This window comes from Ischnura elegans, chromosome 9, assembly GCF_921293095.1.
Source record: "Ischnura elegans chromosome 9, ioIscEleg1.1, whole genome shotgun sequence".
Classification (NCBI taxonomy): domain Eukaryota; kingdom Metazoa; phylum Arthropoda; class Insecta; order Odonata; family Coenagrionidae; genus Ischnura; species Ischnura elegans.
In genome coordinates this window covers 81,095,918-81,115,311 of record NC_060254.1, presented here as the reverse complement: position 1 = coordinate 81,115,311, position 19,394 = coordinate 81,095,918, and the positions used below count along the sequence as shown (strand labels likewise).

Genomic DNA, 19,394 nt, shown 5'->3' with positions numbered 1-19,394 from the left:
ATTAATTGCGCAAAATTGTGAAAGAAAACAAGCAAACGTATTGGAGTAAAAAAATCGATTTCGATTAAAATCGTGTTTTGACAGTCAAAGGTTGAGGAAATGGAGATCGAGTCATGACCTTCGAGTTCCGATCCAAACCCAAATTTTCCACTTCGAACTAGACTATTTCGTTTGATCTCAGCGTCTGTACCAGCCGATGATAACGTACGTGGAAGACTATGCGGACTTTTCTCTAAGGCCCATAAAATTGGAAAGGTATGCCCTCTATTACCAAGACAGCATTTAAATCAGTTGATCATTCTTCAAAGTGGAGCCGAATGATTCCAAATGGTGATCCCAAAAGTTTGGAGTGCGCGAATTTGTAAATTTTAACTACTAATAATTCAACATGTATTTTGAGAAGATTTTTTCTACTTCTCAAAGGTGTATTTAGAGTATTTTTTGAATGAATACTAAAAGTTTTTTTGTATAAACGTTTTCTTAGGGCCGTAGATTTTTTCGGTTAAACGATCTTCTGGTTCAGATTTCGAATTCGTTGAGCTTTTAATTTCGATTGATCGAAAAATCGATTCCGACCGACATTTTTCCAATAATACACACCATGGATGGTTACCATGTCATTAAACTCCTGGTCAATATCAAAGAAGAAATACTTAGCCCTTCATCGGAACAATGCACTCAGCGGAAGTGGGTCTTGCATCTCAGACAGATAGTCTCTGGGTGCATTAGAGGCGACAGACGGGAAAGGGGAAGGGTACAGAAAGTTGGTGCCATGAGGAATTATGGGAAGAAGCGGAGTTACCGGATGGGACAAGTAATTAAGCACTGTGGGTTACTGAAAAGACTGTCACAGAAGATAGACTCCTAGGCTTATAGGTAGGAAGATAAACGGGGATGCGTTAAACGCGGGACGAGATGAATGGTTGATGTGAAGAACAAACGATCCTGAGAGGAAGAAAGACAAGCTATTACAAGGCGACGGAGTGGAAATGTTGTGTCAAAACCTACCCCAAAACGGCGCAGCACCGATAAAAAAGCTTAATTCAGCGAGTGGCAGCAAAAACATAACAGTTTAAGCGGGAAGAGCAGCTTATCATGCAGGGGAAACATCCAGCCGGCACCGCACCGCCCCAGGCCCCGTAAGCATTCAAAACTTCCCGTGCTCCATTTTGGTCGACACAATCCTCTAATTTAGACTGCACTGTTACGCCGGCTAAATTAACATCACGTCGCTAAGACTCTTCGGATGCGAATCCCGGCATCCGTTTGGTTGTGAATTGCATTCCCGCAGCAGACAGGAAATCGCACAAAGGGGCCATTCCACTTTCAAAGCTGCGTCATTGTGTGCCTTCGTCAGTGCGAGTGGTACGCGCAAAAGATGGCGGGCTGAGGGAATCGGGAAACTGTAGCGTTTAAAATCCAAATACGCAAGCACATAATTCGCAGGGTGAAAATGAAGCAAATAATGAGATTAATAGAGCGCAATAGACATTGAGAATGAGATTAATAGAGCCATAAATTCCAAAACAGCGCTAGTCCACTCAAGAAAGTTTTTGAGACAAACCACATTTTCTGCATGTATAAAAAAAGGCCATCACTTCAATTGCTCTGAGGGAAATAGATATATTATCCATATAACATCCATTCATAGAAAAAAAACGATAAAATAGCCTTAGCAATCCCAAAAATTAAATAAAAAATGATCATCCTAAATATCTTGCCAAGTGGACTAGCGCCGTTTTAGAATTAATGACTTAAATTGAGACATCATCGCTGCTTTTATATTTTGTATTTAATACTAGAAAACGTGCGATGTTCTGACCACAACACAAAAGACAATGGATAAAGACAACCCTTGCACGAAATTTTTAATTCGATCATTGGCTTAGCCACACACTCGGTCGGGATGCTATCAAAAGGTAATGAACGTCGACAGTGTAAAAACTGTCCATAATTTCGTTTCCCGAAGCGATATGTAAAAGCCATACAATGTTAGACTTTAAGAGCTCAAATTATCATTTGAAATTAAATTTGAATCAAAACGTCTCTGTTTCAAAAATAAACTAAGACCCTGGAACGGAATAACGCCTGATCTACAACCCTCGCGAGAGCATAGGTCCACCAGATAGGTAGAATTTATTTATTTGAGTACTATACCGATTAATGTAGGTTTCGTTGAAGTATTGAATTGAATTCTGGCAACCTCCTTGGAATAGGGTAGTTTCCTTCATCAAAGAAAACGAAATGCATTGATTGCTATTCGTTACCCACCATTAGGGTTTTCATAATACACAAATTATTTGGTTTTAGAAATACCGGTTTAAACGAATGGCAATGGTCAATTTTAACCTTATTTGAAAAAGGCCAGATTGGCGCCCATGCGTTTCCACTCCACGTGACGTCACAGGGACCTAGTTTCTATACGAGTAGATAGGAGTTTTACATCGTCTGAGGTTACCAATGCATGCACGAGGCACAGAGCTCAGGAAAACATGTCTTAATAATCACTTGTTAAAATTGTCCAAGGTCGGAAAGTTTCCTTCGTTTGATAAGGTAGTAATAATCCATATTTAAGCCATCAAGGTCACCTCAGTTGCGGTAGCGTGAACCAGAACGACGTCACACGGAGTTTTCCCGGCATTCATACTTACCCGTCGCGTTTTCGCGCGCTTGAAAATATTCACTTTTCATTTAATCGCGAAAAATAGATATCGTCATTTAAAAATCTAAATGTGTGAAATACGTACTCCAGGAGTAATAATCTTTCGATTTAGGCAATAAGAAATAATAGGAAACCACCCTATTCCCACGTCAATTCACAATAAGGCCTACTCCCTTTCATTCTGTCTAATTCCTATTCTCTTCCATCCTCTCCCTCGTTTACCCAACATTCCACCCTCAAACGCTGTTTTCAACATCCCCTCCAGTATTTACTCCCCAAAAACTCGCTCCATTCACATTCGCCTGCAAAAACTGTCCCATCCCCACTCTTTTCTTCAAACTCTTAAATTACTCTCATAAGCTACTTCCTGTTAACGAACGCCTCCTTTGCTGACGCAATTCTCTTGCCGATGTCCTTGCTTATGCATCCTTTTTCCTCAAATGTGTAGCCCAAGTAGTAAAATTCCTCAACTTGCTAAAGTTTTTGCCCTCCTACTTTCCTCTTGAATCTCGAAGAAATACCAATCGGAGTTTCTTTAAATGAAGACCATTAAGAGTATAAAAGGGCTAAAAATAAATTCCTATGGTATGGCTACATGTTACGGTATTGAGGGTTTTTCATAGAATGGACTATAATAGGATAGAGTGTAAATGTTCAGCCTAGATCAAAATAACCTAGAGAACTAGAATAGGTCACCGTACAACGTTTGAGCAACTAGCAAACGGATGCTGCAAAGAGAGTGAAATCACGGTTGTTACATGAATGTGGCGCTACGGTCGTCTCAAATTGCAACAGGAAGTGTTAGCATAAAAATATTAGGAATATATATTTTCTCTTTGCTGTAGTTTTACTTTTTGAGTCTCGCAGTGACCATCATACCTCATTAACACTTGAACCGCTGAACTTTCCAACCCCACCAAAACCGCGGATTGGGACTTTTTTGTCCCATTGACAAAATACGTTGATCCTGTCATGTTTAAGTATAATTGACGGTTTTTTTGTGGTTTGTGTGAACAAAACACGTGTTTAGGTAATGTTTAAAACGTTTTATTAAGTATAACTAGGAATACAGTAAACTTATTTTGACAGCGAAAGAGTTGTTTGTCAAGAGGGGCGCAGCGTCGGGCAGAGGTGACGCGGCCGGCGCTGCGTGAGTATGCGGCCGGCGCAGCGCACAGGTTTTTCCCTTCTGCGCTTCTAACTGGCAGAATAACGGTATCTGTGCATCGATCCCCTTCGTAATAAACTATTATTATGCTAAATACAAAATAAGTGTACAAAAAAAACTGAAATTGTATGTTTTCCCCATATGGGACAAAAAGGTCCAACCCCGGGGTTCTAGGTAAATCGTCGTTTTTCTCGCGAACCAAGCATCGTACAATATTTTCAATATGACCATTTGAAAGAGCATAAAAAATTAGTATAAGGCAGTATATTTTACAGGGATCAAACCCCTAGTACATAAATGGCAAACATTTGCAAAGGCGATGGGACAAAAAAGTCCCGTCTGCGGTTCTAGTGCTAAGTTTATATTAGTTTCGTCCCGAAAGTTTCATCCGTGGTCGGGACTTCACTTCTCAATGAATACCTTCCGCGGTCAGATCTAATAATAAGTTCACCCCTTAGTATCGTTTCACTAAAAATCGGACGTCCGTGTTGATTGCCATCCCATACGATCGATCATTGGGGAATCTCCAAAACAATCTCTCGGCACTAATGCTCGCATGTATTAGAGAATCTTTTCATTTTTCTGAGATTTTACAATTCTTACTGATGAGTTTCCGAGCCCACAGAGCCTAGAAGAATAGAGTGGTTTTCAGAAATTGAAATAGATCTCGGATATTTACCTGGTAAATTTAAATAGCTCCCAGATTGTTCCCTAGCAAGCTGAATTATTTAACGGATTTTTTCAGGTTGCCTGGTATAGCTCTCGGAGTTTTCCTTGATAAATGAAAATAGATCCCAGATTTTTTCCTGGAAAACTGAGCTTGTTCAGGGCTTTTACGTAGCAAGCTGAGCTAATTCACGGTTTTTTTCTGATAGTCTGGTATAGTTTTCGGAATTTTCCCTGGGAAAGTGAGCTAGTTTACGTATTTTTCTGGTAGCCTGGTATAGTTTCCGGATTTTTCCCTGGTAAAATGAGATAGTTTCCTCATTTTTTTATGCTACCCTGATATTGTTGCCTGAATATTCCCTGAAAGCCTGTTGGAGTTCCCATTTTTTCTGGTAGCCTGAAATATTTCTCTTTTTACGTAGTCACACGCACGGGTGTGAAGTTGCAACCGTGGAGTACGAAATATTCTCAGAAGAATATCATCCATCATTCAAGCCTTTAATCAGTTTTTAATATGACAACTCAATATCAGAAGAGAAAATTGATAGCGTAGTTTTATTGTATACATCTTTAAAATGTCAATTAGCTCATCTGAAATTTTATCATTGCTAAATTCTCATGCATCTATTAATGCGTTTAGATAACTGACTGAATTCTATTTCTATAGACCAATTATTTAAAAAATTTAATATTACGCAATAATCCATTAGTAATGCTTTAACTTGTAAAAATTACGTAACTTTTAAATAATTTTGTTTGATATATTTACATTTTTACTTTATATTACTTCAAATTTTTTTTTATTAATTAATTTTAATATCCTTTAAAAATTTTTATTATTGTTTCTGTTTATAAAATGGGTCCAACATCCTTAAATGAAGATTTAGATACAATTGAAACATGCTGACTTATAATGCAACAGTTTGAATATCTACCCGAAAATTTGAGGAACAATGTTCGAATTCCGTTCAACTTCGATGACTTTCACGCACTAACTTCCATCAATCGTTTGCATATTGCCAATAAATAAAGCTCCATATTTAGAATTCTCAATGATTGCCACTAGCATGGTCACACACGGTACATACGAATATTGCGAAAATTCTATAAATGACATTTTAAGCGTTCATTGAGTACATATTTACATCTCCTGCTATCAGTCTCATTTAATCTCTTGGCTTATAAAACGAAATTCACCTTTAACAATCCATCTTTCACGGCTCCAAACATCCCATCTGCCATTCAAAGCAGAGATTTAGGATTTATTTGACTTTAAAAGCTTTCATGAGGTTATTGTGAAGAGATAATGAGGAATTAAAGACTATGGGGGTGGATTTTGCATGAAGCATTCGCTTTACGCACTGATGGAGCGCCAACATTGTTGCCGCAATGAAAATGAACTTTTTAAGTACTGAGATTATTCGACGAAAAGAGAAAATCTGGCCCACGACAAAATTATCATAAGCCAACACGAATTTTTTTTACACCTTCATATCATACGATTATTTTTTGCATAGTTAGGAATACTCACTCTCTCTGGTCGCATTTTAGAATTTACGGGTATACAAACTATAGTTAGAATAAGAGAATTTTTAGGAGTGAATATCATTTCATAAAGGATGAAAACTAAGGCAAGAAATTGAAAATATTTAAAGGATTTCATTGGAGAAAAATAATTCAATTACTTAAATCCCTAACAGAGATACGGAAGAAAAAAAAGAGTAAGAAGCACTCACTATGACATGATCCAAATCAACAATCTTAATTAGTACACAACAGGGCATGTATTAAAATAAAATATGCTTCAACAACTCTAGTTTAAAAACAAAAACTAGGTAAAACTGAAAATTTTATATCAAACTTATTATTTCGACCCTCGTTGTTTCGCATTGATATACATTCTTCCAACATCAAAAGTTAAGGTCACATTTTTGAGAATTTTCCATTTAGGCATGTAAACTTCGTCCTTTTAAGAATTAATATTCTTCTTTCTCCTCCATCTCTTCTGTTTTCTTCAAATTTCTGATGTAGAAAAATTCATAAATAATTTTATGGAGTACGGATTGAGTTTTTCATAAAGAAGGACCAAAATTTTAACTCCAGATGCAATTACCTACTATTATAGGATAGCCAATATTCTTCTTCAACCACAAAACCCCGCTGAAAATATGCTCTCATAGACTGGTAGACAGAAAATTCAGAATCCAAGTAGCCAAATGCATTGGTATGCATGACGACTGGCGTTGGACGAAATGTGTTTTAACAACTCTTGTGCCCACCATCCGTACACCAATTAGCCTAAGAGTATGCGTTATCTTTTAATGGTAATGCGGACTCTCATCTTAAGGAATCTCCATTATGTTATTTTGGAATTAAAACCAAGTTAAGCACCAAGGAAAAGGGTTTTTCACGCACAAAGATACGTGAGGTTTACTCAGTTTCGGGGCTTAGCCCTCTCTTAGTTGAGAACAAAGAATAAATTTATTTTTCTTCTCATTTTATCATTTAGAAGTCACCCCGTAGCGAGGAGCTTTCCGATGTTTGCGACGTAACTTGAGTTTTTTTTATTTTACTGACGTGCAGTCGTAAACTCCGTTTTATATTTTTTTACGCGATAACTTTCCCTCACTTTACTGGCATTACATCCTTCAAGCACCGGAGTAACATTCTGATACGGCTTCCATTATTCCTCCAACTTTATCAGCAATCGACTGCCAAATGGAACTGACTACTTTGGAGCTTGATATTACCTCTAACATGCGCGTATTCGTTACAGGAGCTAAATATTTTTCAAATAATTTCGTTTCCAACTCTCATATCGTTACTCTCTGCCTTAAAATATCTCCAACAAGTAGGTAAAAATAACTGCAATCATATTACCTTATTTCTGCCAAAAGTATGAAAGTAAGTAGCCAATAGGCAATTACCTTAAAACTTTTGCGCCATTTAAACTATTAATATGGTAAAAGTTTACTAAATATCCCTTGCTCTTATAAAACATGCAGCTACAACAACAAAAAGAAAGGCTATTCAGTTCAATTTCTAGAAAGTTCCTGCTATGGTTTCTTTTTCCATGTGCATTGAGGACAATCCAGTAATATTTATCAACTCAGAGGTTCTATTCTTTTTAGTTTTCGTAATAATAGCTCTACCGCCCGTGTGCTTATTTGACACATTATTTTCCTTTTTGCACATGCTTATACGCAGGTCTCCCAGGAAACGTGCTCAGTTTACTATTGAAAACAAGTCTGCAAGAGAGCTACTGAAATACTGATAAATATATTCCAGAAACAAAATAGAAAAAAGAGGATCTTATCCTCAGATTAAATTTTCAAAAACTTTTATTCTAGCAATACATACGCATACCATCTAATTTAAACCATAGAGAAATGGAACCGGAAAAAGTGTCACTATAGTTACAGTAGTATCTTTTAAAAAGCTGGATTTACATATGGATCAATTTATGTTCGTACTGACATAAAGGTTTTTGTTAATACACGCATTATTGTGACAATGAAACTTCGGTGTGGGAACTCTAGGCTTGGGCTGAGGATGACACGTAGCGTCAAAACTTTGGTAGTGTACCAATAAAAATATTCTGTGGAAAAATAAAGATTAATTTTTCATTCAAAATCAGTGAACTCCATGAAGTCTCACCAGAAACCATCACATTCGTGTAGGAACTATACCTATAGAAGGAAATCTTTCAAAGAAAAAAATCAATAAAGAGAAAAAATATCAATAAGTGATCACCATGGAGATTTAATACACACCATTGCCTCCTAAACTTTGTTTACATAACAGGAATGTGACGCAGTTTAAAGTATTCACGATAAAGTAATTGTCTATTGCAGCCACTGCCTACTTTAAAGGCGTTCCGGAATATCCCTTGATCATATAAAAATTAAATAAAGAAAAAACTAGGTCCAAAAAAGTTTGCTGATCTGATAATGGAAAGTTAACAGGAACGAGGCACGCCGATAAAACTTTTTTTAGTACGCGGGAAAATGCAAATTAGGCGTATAAGCCATTACAGAGCCCTTCCTCGATGCCAGCGTCGCGCCTGATACTCTGCACGACATTTTCTTCCATTATGTGGAGGAGACAAATGGTTTTAAGGGCACCTTGAACGAGAGCAATGACAATGTAGGGCATAAATAGGTTTTTTCACGGATCCAGCTTCATCATAGCGTGTTCGAAGGAGAAACACGCTTATCAATGAGATCTAGGGTTTAGGAATCACCCTGCTTTGACGGAAAGCAAAAAGGTTGAATAATAGCAATTGTTCTATAGGAATATGCACGAAAAACTATTCACAATGCCAAATTTGTGGCAATGATGTACAATACATGATAACATCTAAAGATTAAAGCGAGGTAGTGTGGAATTTGTCCATTTTGGGATAATAATAAGTATGCAATTTTCCACCAAAATAATTATCGCTTCGACGCGGGTTTCAATGCTATTGCACCATCTACGAGCAATAAATAGGTATTTATAGGGAAATATAACTAGTTTCCACGTTGTTCTCCAATATTTACAAACTAGAGAAAGCGAACGCACATTTCAAAGTATCGATTCTAGTGTGGAAATGTTCGAGGAAAATCTCAAACCTTGCATTCATATGATCCATTCTTTTCCACTATATTAATAAATTGTGTAAAAAGACTAATGGTCTAACTAAGTTTCTACAGAAGATAAAGTACCAAAATTTGCAGCTATTGCATAATATTTAGGGTTCCAAAATTGTATAGAGCCATTTTGACAACTATAAAAAGTCATTATTGCCTCTTAATAATCAACAAAATTACTGATATGACCAATATCTCGTGATAAATCCATTTCTAAGAATATTCTGAAACATGTAAGTGTTCCAGCGCTAACGCTAATCCCTGTTCACAACAAATTAACTTTGCGTAACTTGATTTATTACAAAAAATGCCAATAAATGACATATTATTTCTATCACAGCACAAAGAGCTCCATCCGTGACGTTGGTAGATATTGATAGGGGAACGGCAATAGTTTACATATTAAAAAAATTCTTCTAAAAGCAATACATGGTTGGTGAGAGTTCAGACCGCCAGCAGTAATGTGCAATGGCGTTTTTTTTTGTCTGACTACGATTGTATTGCATGCTGCATTTTGGTGTATACTCTCCCCCTGCCAAACACCCTTGAGGTGGTTCGCAAGGTATTATATAGATGTGCTAAATAATAATGTCGAGGGAAATTTGAGTTTTTCTCATCTAATGACTATTCGTAGTCGAATCAAGCCATTCTAAATCGTTGTTAATCAACAGACAGTCTTCGTGCGTAAAATAAAAGAATAACATTTGTTAAGTTCCCTAATATTTTTGAGAAAGAACGAACCGGGTTTCATAGCATAGTTACATCGTCAGTTTAATCTATCACGCATGCATTTGAAATACAACTGCGCCTGCTCAAATTGCTGGTCAAACATTGCATAGCATCCTTAAATATTTTCTCCAACAATAAGTGCTTGAAACTTGGGGTAACACCTAGGTACGTTACTATCCCTTTACGCCCAACTCACCCCACTCTAAACCGACAGTTAGATGTACTTACCCTCAAAACCAACTTGATGTAAAAGGAAATGGATGCATTATAAATACTCGTGACTGATTTAATAATGCTATTAAACCCGGGTCGTGCTTTTCCAAATATATATATGTGAACTTAACGAAGTGTATTCTTTCATTTTCCATAACGTAAAGGTTTTGATATACTTATAAATATTATGTAGATGTATTGGCTAGTAATTTCAGGAGATATTTGAGCTTTTTTTCTACTAATGACTATCTTTAATCGAGTTACGCCATTATAAGTTGCAGTTGTGGACCAACAGGTTTTATTATTATATATTCGCTCAACCACAGGAAACATGCGTTATGACCCTTACTTTCCCTAAGCTTCATTTTTATAACGAATGCACTTTAAGGTCACACTTCATGTTGCTACATCAATAATAATATTAAAATTACCTGAAGTAATCGGCCTTCTTTTCGTATTCTTAAAGTCATAGTGACGCAAAGTTAAAAATTTTCTGAAGATGGATTCGAGTTATAAAAAAAAGGCGGGGATCTTAATGGTCTGCAGCGAACTTCTCGCTGAAGCAGTTTGGCTTCCTCAAGGAATGGTCGGGAGACGAGAAGAGGGAGAAATTTCGTCACGCAGGACTCGCTTCGAATAAAACTCTCGTTTTCTCCGGAATGGCATTTGGAGAAAAATTCGTACGACCCAGATCCTAGGAGAGTGAGAGAGAATTGAATCGGATTACTAGGGTGGTCTCGGTAAACATGCGGATCGGCTTGGAGGTCGGTCGGGCTAGATTACAGCATTCCCAAAACGCAGGCCAGGATTCACATTCCAGTCGTGACTGAGATTATTAAGAAGAAATCTTCATTCGTATAGAGACGCTTGTTGACCAGCGCTTACATTATGAGCTCGGCACACAAAATGGATTCTACAAAAGATTCTGAAATTGGAAAATATTCTAGCTCTACTGTATTCGCCTGCGCCCGCTTACTATTCGTCTACTGCGTCTCCAGAAACTCCTTACGGAGAACGAAAATTACGTAAAATAGATGTTATTTTTCGCAGTTTCTAAGCCATCAAAACACGTAACAGTTCAAAAATAGCTGCATCATCTCTCATAAAAATCACCCGGGGGATCGGGTTGGTGTGGTGGCTAGAGTGTTGGCTTCCCACCCGGTGGGCTCGGGTTCAAATCCCGGCAGTGGCAGAGAATTTTCAGAGACTGCCCGATCCCTGCTTGAATGTTGTGTGGAGGACATTTCAAGCGCAACACTCCGTCCGTCGGATGGGATGTTAAGCCGTGGTCCCCTTGGCGCCTTTCGTTAAGAGCAGGCTAACGCCGACGCCGGGTTTCTCTCCACCCTTCCTTCCACACCCTTCCCTCATGGCGCAAATGACGTTAGCTGTCAGTCGCCTCCTCCAAATACCATACCAAAAATCACCCGCGAAGTTTAGCTTTAGAAGTAATTTTGATTGAGAACGGATTAACTTATAAAATAGATAAATACCGTTTAATTTACATGGGTCAAATTTTTGTCAATCACAAATACACCTAGTCCCATCAGGCCTTAATTATCTACTATACAATCTCACATTTCCACGGCGTTGAAAAGATGTAGCTTTTGTTGTTATGGGCGACTGATTTTTGGTATAGGCCGTGTACATATAGGCTTTGTTATGTGTGTTGAGTTCAGCATACCATTGATATCGGTCGCTTTCTCAAATACAGAAGTGAAATTTTTTGTGAAAGAAAACCCAAGATATTGCCGGTGTAGAAAAAGCAATCAACCATTTCGATCGATCGAGATGGATTTGTTCTTGATACACTTGGTAAATGATAAGATAAAGGAATTCAGTCTCTAATTTTAAATATTATAATATTATAATATTATAATAAATATTAATATTACTTATTTTAAGTGTTTATAACTTATAAAATTGTAAATATGAAATGATAAATTAAAAATTATTACCAACTTCCACGGTTTTCATTATTGTGTGTATTTAATATTTAAATAGAGTGTTTTCCCAAGAGGTCTTTGAATTATACCACAGCGTCCATGCGTTATAATCCTCACTTTCCTTACGTTATATTTTTATCACGAATGCAATTCAAGGTCAGACTCTAGACTACCTGTTGGTACATTATTATTATTATTAAAATATAATTAGACATACTACACACAAAGGCGAACTTTTCCGTAGGTGCTCTACGACATTTTCTAGTTCAAAAAGTTTTCCCTTTTTCATGAAAAACATTACATCACCGAATGCACATTTTTCTAGTTACCATAAGATGAGCACAAACAAGAATTTTCACCGAAAATGTGTTCGTTCAACTTCTCGTTGGATGGCTACCACAGCGCTCTTGCTGTCCCTGATTGCTTTCGGATATACGCTTCTAAAACCCACCTTCCCATTCTGGCGAGGACTAAAGCCGCCACGGCCGCTGGCTGGCGGCAAGGAAAGCGGTCGTCCCAGGAAGCTCCATGCATCCCATAACTAATCTAATGATGCTCCCATGTAAGCTGCTTGAGCCGCAGTGGCTGCATCTATTACCGGATGCAATCACTGTCGGGGTCGTTTACGTTATTGCAAAGTGCGTAGGTGGCACGGCAAAAAAGAGATTTTTCGGCTGGCACATTTCTTGATGAAAGGTTTCTGCGGCGACGAAATAACATGGCAGGCTTCTTTGGGGTCGCGTGCCTTTTGTGCAAAAGATATGTGCCCATGATATCAGTAGCTCTCTCAAGTACGGAAATGAAGGGCTATTAGTGGTAGGAGAACTCGATATTGACTCAATATTACAGTAGCAGAAACTAAGAAACTGTGGCGATGAAATACATGGGAGGCTTCTTTAGGGTTGCGGCATTACACGTATTTTTAGTGCAAAATATAAGTATAGATGATATCTGTCGATTTCTCAAATACAGAAATGAAAATATTAATGGCAGACGAACTCGATATTGCCATGATAAACCAAGAAACTGCGTAGCATTATCACTAAGTTCGGCTTGTTACTACAAAATCCGAAGATAGGATGATAATACATTTTTGGCAGGAAAAAAGACAATTTACGATGAAATATGGTGAAATAAGAGATTTTATTTTTATTTATTACAAAATGAGAGATTTTTCGGCCCGAAAAAGTGAATTTGAGAAGAAAGATTTCAACAGCGATGAAATAACAGGAAGGCTTTTTAAGAGGTTGCGGCCGTGTACGAGTTTTTTTCTGTGCAAATGACAAGTACCAACGATATCAGTCGCTTGCTAAAATACAGAAATAAAGAGCTTAATGGTAGGAGAACTCGATATTGCTACGATAAACTAAGAAACTGCATAGCATTATAACTAAGGTCGCACGATTACTAAAAATTGCGAGGAATGGATGATAAAGAAGGCATTATTGGCAGACTAAAGTGAAAAAATTAAGTAACCCATTTTTTACCGTGTAATATTCCATTTAAAGGTTTTTTGGTTGGACAACTACTGCTTGTAGTACTTCTTTTTTTAAATAAAGCAACCCGTGTTTCAATGAATAGTCATCATTATCAGGCATAAATTAGTATCTATTTATGTTATTATCGTCACCTTAGTTACGTGAAAGGAAGGAGAGATGAATTTTGAAACGGATGCCAGAATAGGGGAAAGGGATGGGTAAAGATATTTGTTTATGAGAGCGTTTTCTGGTTATTATTTTTTTAAATTTATCACTGCTCTCAATAATCTAATTTCCGGAGGTCGTATTGCATAATTTTAAAATATCCATTTTAAAATCACTCCTCTGTTAGTTACATATTAAGTGTTCAGCAAAATAATTTTCATCATCTTTGCTATTTCTGTAAGCACCTAAATGTTCCTTCTTTCTACCTGACACCGAAAGATATTGACACGATATTACAGAAGCAGAAACCATGAAACCGCGTATGACCATTTCTAAGTTGAGAAGTTTACTGAAAAGTCCGAAGATATATAAACAATAGATTTTTGGCTGAAAAAAACACGAAATTATGATGACAGATCTATCTCTCTCCATTCGAAGCAGTTGAATGAATTTTTCTCAGGTGCCCGACGGGCGCAGGATTTGGTGAGGAATACGTCGATTATCACAGACCATTTGTGAAACCTCGAGAAAAACTTCGAGAAGAAGTCATACATTTCATCATTCATTTGCATGAGGTTAATAATGATTGGGACTTCGAAACGAAGGATAGGTATATCTGACCAACTCTACTTGCACAAACACCCAGAGAACCCATCCAAATTTTTCGTACTCGCATAAACCATTCCCTCAAAAATAATAATGCAGCAATTTAAAAGTACCCACATTATATACAAAAACATCATCGCTTTAAAATACTTCCATTAACCATAGGATCATTAACGTTTGTTTTTGCCCCTATTCCAGTGCTTATGTGCAGTTGCTCCAAACTAAAAACAGGGCTAGTACGATTTAAACGCTACGAATGTGCCGCCAATGCATTTAGGTCTCCGATAAGTACCTTAATGATACTCCAGGAATGATATATGCACCGAGCCAGCATTTTAGCGGTTAATGGCGCAAGCGACCGTCAGCGAGCGAGCTGTTTCGCTAGCTACCGAAATAATGACGAGATTTTTTTTGCAGAAGAATGTTCGGTATTCTAATGGAGGCCTCAGTAGCTTTCGCTATCCCTCCGTGAAAAGGTAACGATGTTCTTTTCCCCAAATTCGTTCGAACGAACAATAATACGGTTTCAATATGCCCTTGTAATAATACGTATTATCAATTACGAATACCGTACGTAAGTATCAAATTGAATAACTCGTAAATGTTGACAGCAAAACTCGATTATTCGGTGTGATTAAGTGAGAACCTTCAAGCTGGTTGCCAAATATACAACCGCAACTGGAGTTACTCTGTGAAAGTAATTTTAAATGTGTTTTGTACGCATTATAAAAATGTCTGAATTTTGTAGAACCTATTTGCTTAAGAGAAATTATTGTAGTAATTCAATTTCAATTTTATCAGGACATAAACGTATCCTGGCATAATCATACATCGCAGGTAGTAGCCAAGTCATATTCGATTTTTCTACTGCGATGATCTAAGAAATTTTCTGGAAATATTGTCTGCCTTTAACGATATGCTGTCATGCCATATTCCATTTTTGCGATTTCGTAGCACGTCGTGCGCAAGATAAAGCTGTTAAACGTCTTGGTTCCAGTATATACGTTCACGATTTCGGCCAACTCGAGTCCGCTCAAGTAAATACGATTAATAACGTATGATCTTAGGTTTCCCTGCGTATCTGGTGCAGAAAAGTTTTTCGGGTTTTCCACCACTTGATGTTCTCCATGTTTCCGAAAAGAACCAATCAACCCGAATGGAGAACATCAACCGGTTTAAAACCCGAGAAACCTTTCTGCACTATTAATAATATTAATTTCGTAATCCGTGGCTACATCTGGGGTTATTTGGTAAGGTTCGTGTTAATTACCCGTATTATAACCCAATGATATTCAAAAACGTTTGAAACTTCAGAGAGAAACTGAAAGTTTAGCCTTTTCCAGGTAAGCCTAAAATGAAGAACGATGCGAGGCGAAGTGAGGAAAGAGTGAAAGAGGTTTGGAAGAAGAAGAAGAAAGATGAGATAAAGAAAAAGTTGAAGTAACGTAGTCCTTAGCGACTGATGCGAAGAAAAAACGTTTATTAAAACATTTTACCGGTTAAGGTAGATTTCCATGGAGTGCTTATGAACACCGTCAAGCGATACACTCCAGATCAGACTCTTTACTAACATTTTCTTTAAACTCTTACATAACGATCCTGTCATAAGCTCATTCCTGCTCATGAACGCATCCTTTGCTAACGCAATTCTCTTCCTGATGTCTTTACTTAGTACATTTTGCAAGTAGCCTCATCAAGCATAGGTATGTTCGCAAAGGGAACATGTTAAACCAATCATCGCGTTACGACTTAAAGGCCGCAATAGAGGATAGCAATAAACTCTCCGAGCCGGGGTCATTAATTTGTCTTGCCGAAGGGGAGTCCGGACTCTATCGCTCCCTGGCAGACCGAAGGTCAGCGGGGAAGTGACAGCGAGTCTCCGGATTGGCAAGTTCGCAAGAATGGAAGGGACGAGTAAAAGGAGGAAACCTGGCGCCAGGGTGAGATTGGTAAACAAGAGGACGGCCCAGCCCTGTTAGACGGGACGAATATTGGGTTGTTAGCAATAGCTCCCGTGCCGATGATAAGACTCACACACGATGTCACACGATCTGGTTGGACTATACCTTTGTGTTTGATTCTCTTGCCGTATAAGCTGACTCCGGCGTCCACGAGCTACGCGATTATTCCACAAGGGAGGTCATACCATTGTAGTGAGAAGAAGCAGGATTAATATAGAGCCTGACCGGAAACAATGAAAGGAAAATCTAATCGAAGACGCGAGAGAAAAGAATACGGTAGATAAAAGGAAAGATTTTCCCCAAGCTCTTTAAATGCAATGAATTTTCCAAGCTCTTTTTTGGCACCAGGGAAATAGTCATGTTACTAAACATAAATTAATAGTACCTAATACACTAATGTAAAAGTCGCCCAAAAGGATGTAGATAACACGTTGAGGATAAGAGTATTTCTTTTATATATTGTGGGCTTTATGTGATCACATACTTAGATCCTGTATCCTTCACATTTTCCACGTAAAACAGGAAATAAGAGAAATTGTGAACGCATATGTACATAGTTTTTTTATATCCTACGCAGTTTCCTCGCTAAACGGAAATGTTGAGGATGATAATATTTATTTTATTCATATATTGTGGGCTTTATGCGATAGCAGACTTAGTTATCGTATCCTTCACAGTTTCCCTGTAAAACAGGAAAAAGGAAAATATAACGTATTGGTTCGTGAAGAGTAAAAGAGTGAAAAAAAAACAACGAACGAGAGGAAGGTATCCAATCAAAGTGCGTTCTCAGAAATGCTTCTCAATATCTCAGCGAAGAGTGCAGTGAAAGCCTTCTCAGAAACTTATGTGCCACTCACTCAAGGCCGCGAAGATAATGGCAAATTAATCCATCAAAGCGTCGGCAATAGCTTACCTATGTTCTCAAGGGTTGACGCCGTGCTAAACCAATGTATTGAACTATCGTGATTTGCATTGGCTGTGTTGTTATAACGAGAATCTAGATGCATCCCTGATACCACTAAAATCATCCTCAGTATGCCCTGAAATTGAAAGTCAGTCAGGGAGGATTCCTCAAATATACCACTGAAGCGACTTCACTTTTTCCCAGTGAATGGTGGCAATGCACTCTTCTCTGGATTTCATCAGGTAAACAAGATGACGATGTAAAAGGAATTCATTGCAACGTCGGCAGCGATGGAGATTGAGGAGATAACCCGGATGAAATCCCTAGAAGAATTTACTTCAACAGGAGCGTGCTTCGATGTAACTATGGACTCAGTACCTACTGAATAATCACAATACCTTTTGGAACTTTTCCTCTGCGGAATATTCGCACCCCACCAAAAACCTTATGCTATCACCGGTATAATAAAACACCAACCTAACACGGAATGCGAGAAAAGGCCGACGGGACAAATTCGCGTGTTTCATTGAGGGATTTGATCGAAACGTCGGCAGCGATGGAACTTGCGGAGATAACACGGATTAAAACCCGTGAAGAATCTACCGCCACAGAAGCCTGCTTAGATTCTACTATGGGCTCCGTGGTGAATCATCACAAAACCCTCACGCAGTAGAACTTTTCCTCTACCGAATTTTCGAACCCCATCAAAAACCTTAAATGTCATTACCGGTATGCCATAACACCAACCTAACACAAAATGGGATAAGGCCACGGCGATATATCCTTCACTCAAATCAAGCTCTCACTCACTTCGGTTCACTCGGCGTCTTCGCCCCGAAGGCGTCGACGACCTCCCGCGGGAGACGGGCCCGTCAACTCCCGCCCCCTCCAAAGGGTGCTCTGCCGGAAGACGACGTCGGAGCTGCGTGGGTTCGGCGTGACACTTGGACGTCGGCGGCGTCGTCGTCGTCTATCGTCTCTAAAGGCGTTCGAAGCGGCACAACAACAAGAGGGCGTCGGCGTGGCGCTCGAGGCGGCGTCGCGGTGGAGACTGGCCCGCTTTGTGGCGCGCATAATCCGACGCGGAGGGGAAGGACTGTCCGCCCACCCACCCCTACGGCGGCCGAAAATTTTGGCGCGCACAGCGCCGCCGAGGGGAAAGCGAACTACGCACATATATATAAAACCGCGAGGGCAGTAGGAGAGTGCTACACTTCAAGTTTCGAAAATTCACGCGTTCATGAAATCGCAAAAAAGGCAGATTTAGGGGGTGAACGTGTCCCATCCAGACGCTTCAAAATATAGACAAGATTTTTAATAGGGTTATAATTACGTTTGTTTTCTTTTACATATAAAACGGAGCCTTAATGATTTAATACCATATAAATAACTTTCATATAAAAATAAAGAGAATTTTTCGATTAATAATTGTGGTATATTGTTTTTAATCTCATATATAAGAAGACCGTTATAAGACAAATATAAAAAAGGAAGCTCGTCATTCCTACGCTTTCACTGAAAAGCTTTTGTGAGCTAAGCTGCCGCATTCAGTACTCTTGTTTACATTTACTCTGAGGTTGTGGAAAAAATCAAAACCACGCTACTCCGGAAAAAGGAGGATTATTATTCCGGAAACTAGATAAAAGAAATCTCTTCATGTTATTTTCCCCCCAAATGAATTCATCTCTAGTCTATCGGTTACGTCAGCGCTCTTACGCACAGCGGATACAGTGGGTAGGATAGCCTAGTTCCGAAGTAAAAATATTCTTCTTCGACAAACGCACCGACCAAAAATTTTCTCCAATAAACAGAAATAGATATGTTGGTATGTTATGATATTTGGAGGGGACGACCGACAGCTGAGGTCGTTTGCGCCATGAGGCAAGGGTATGGAATGAAGGGTGGAGAGAAACACGGCGTCGGCATTAGCATGCTATTAACGAAAGGCGCCAAGGGGACCACGGCTTAACGTCCCATCCGACGGACGGAGTGTTACGCTTGAAATGTCCTCCACACAACACTAAGGCAGTCTCTGAAAATTCTCTGCCACCGCCGGGATTTGAACCCGAGTTAATATGGTGGGAAGCCAACACTCTAGTCACCAACCTCACTATTACCGTCACCTTTAACCACCGTACCAACACGATCCCTAATAGATTTGCTGCTACATTGTAAATCATATAATCAACTAGGAACTAAGTGAATGTTACCATGGCAGAAACCATTGTGTAGCCAGGGATACATACATAAAACCGTTGAACTGCG

The 19,394-nt window shown here is 38.7% G+C and overlaps 1 protein-coding gene across 1 annotated transcript in view; it reads right to left on the bottom strand.

The window, feature by feature from the left end:
• Window positions 1–18,161, bottom strand: part of LOC124165591 (somatostatin receptor type 5-like) — a 264,040-nt gene extending 245,879 nt beyond the window's left edge. Inside the window, exon 1 of the mRNA XM_046543049.1 lies at window positions 17,940–18,161. The gene's annotated coding sequence lies outside the window, so the exon portion shown is untranslated. The remainder of the gene's footprint in view (window positions 1–17,939) is intronic.
• Window positions 18,162–19,394: the final 1,233 nt, after the last annotated feature.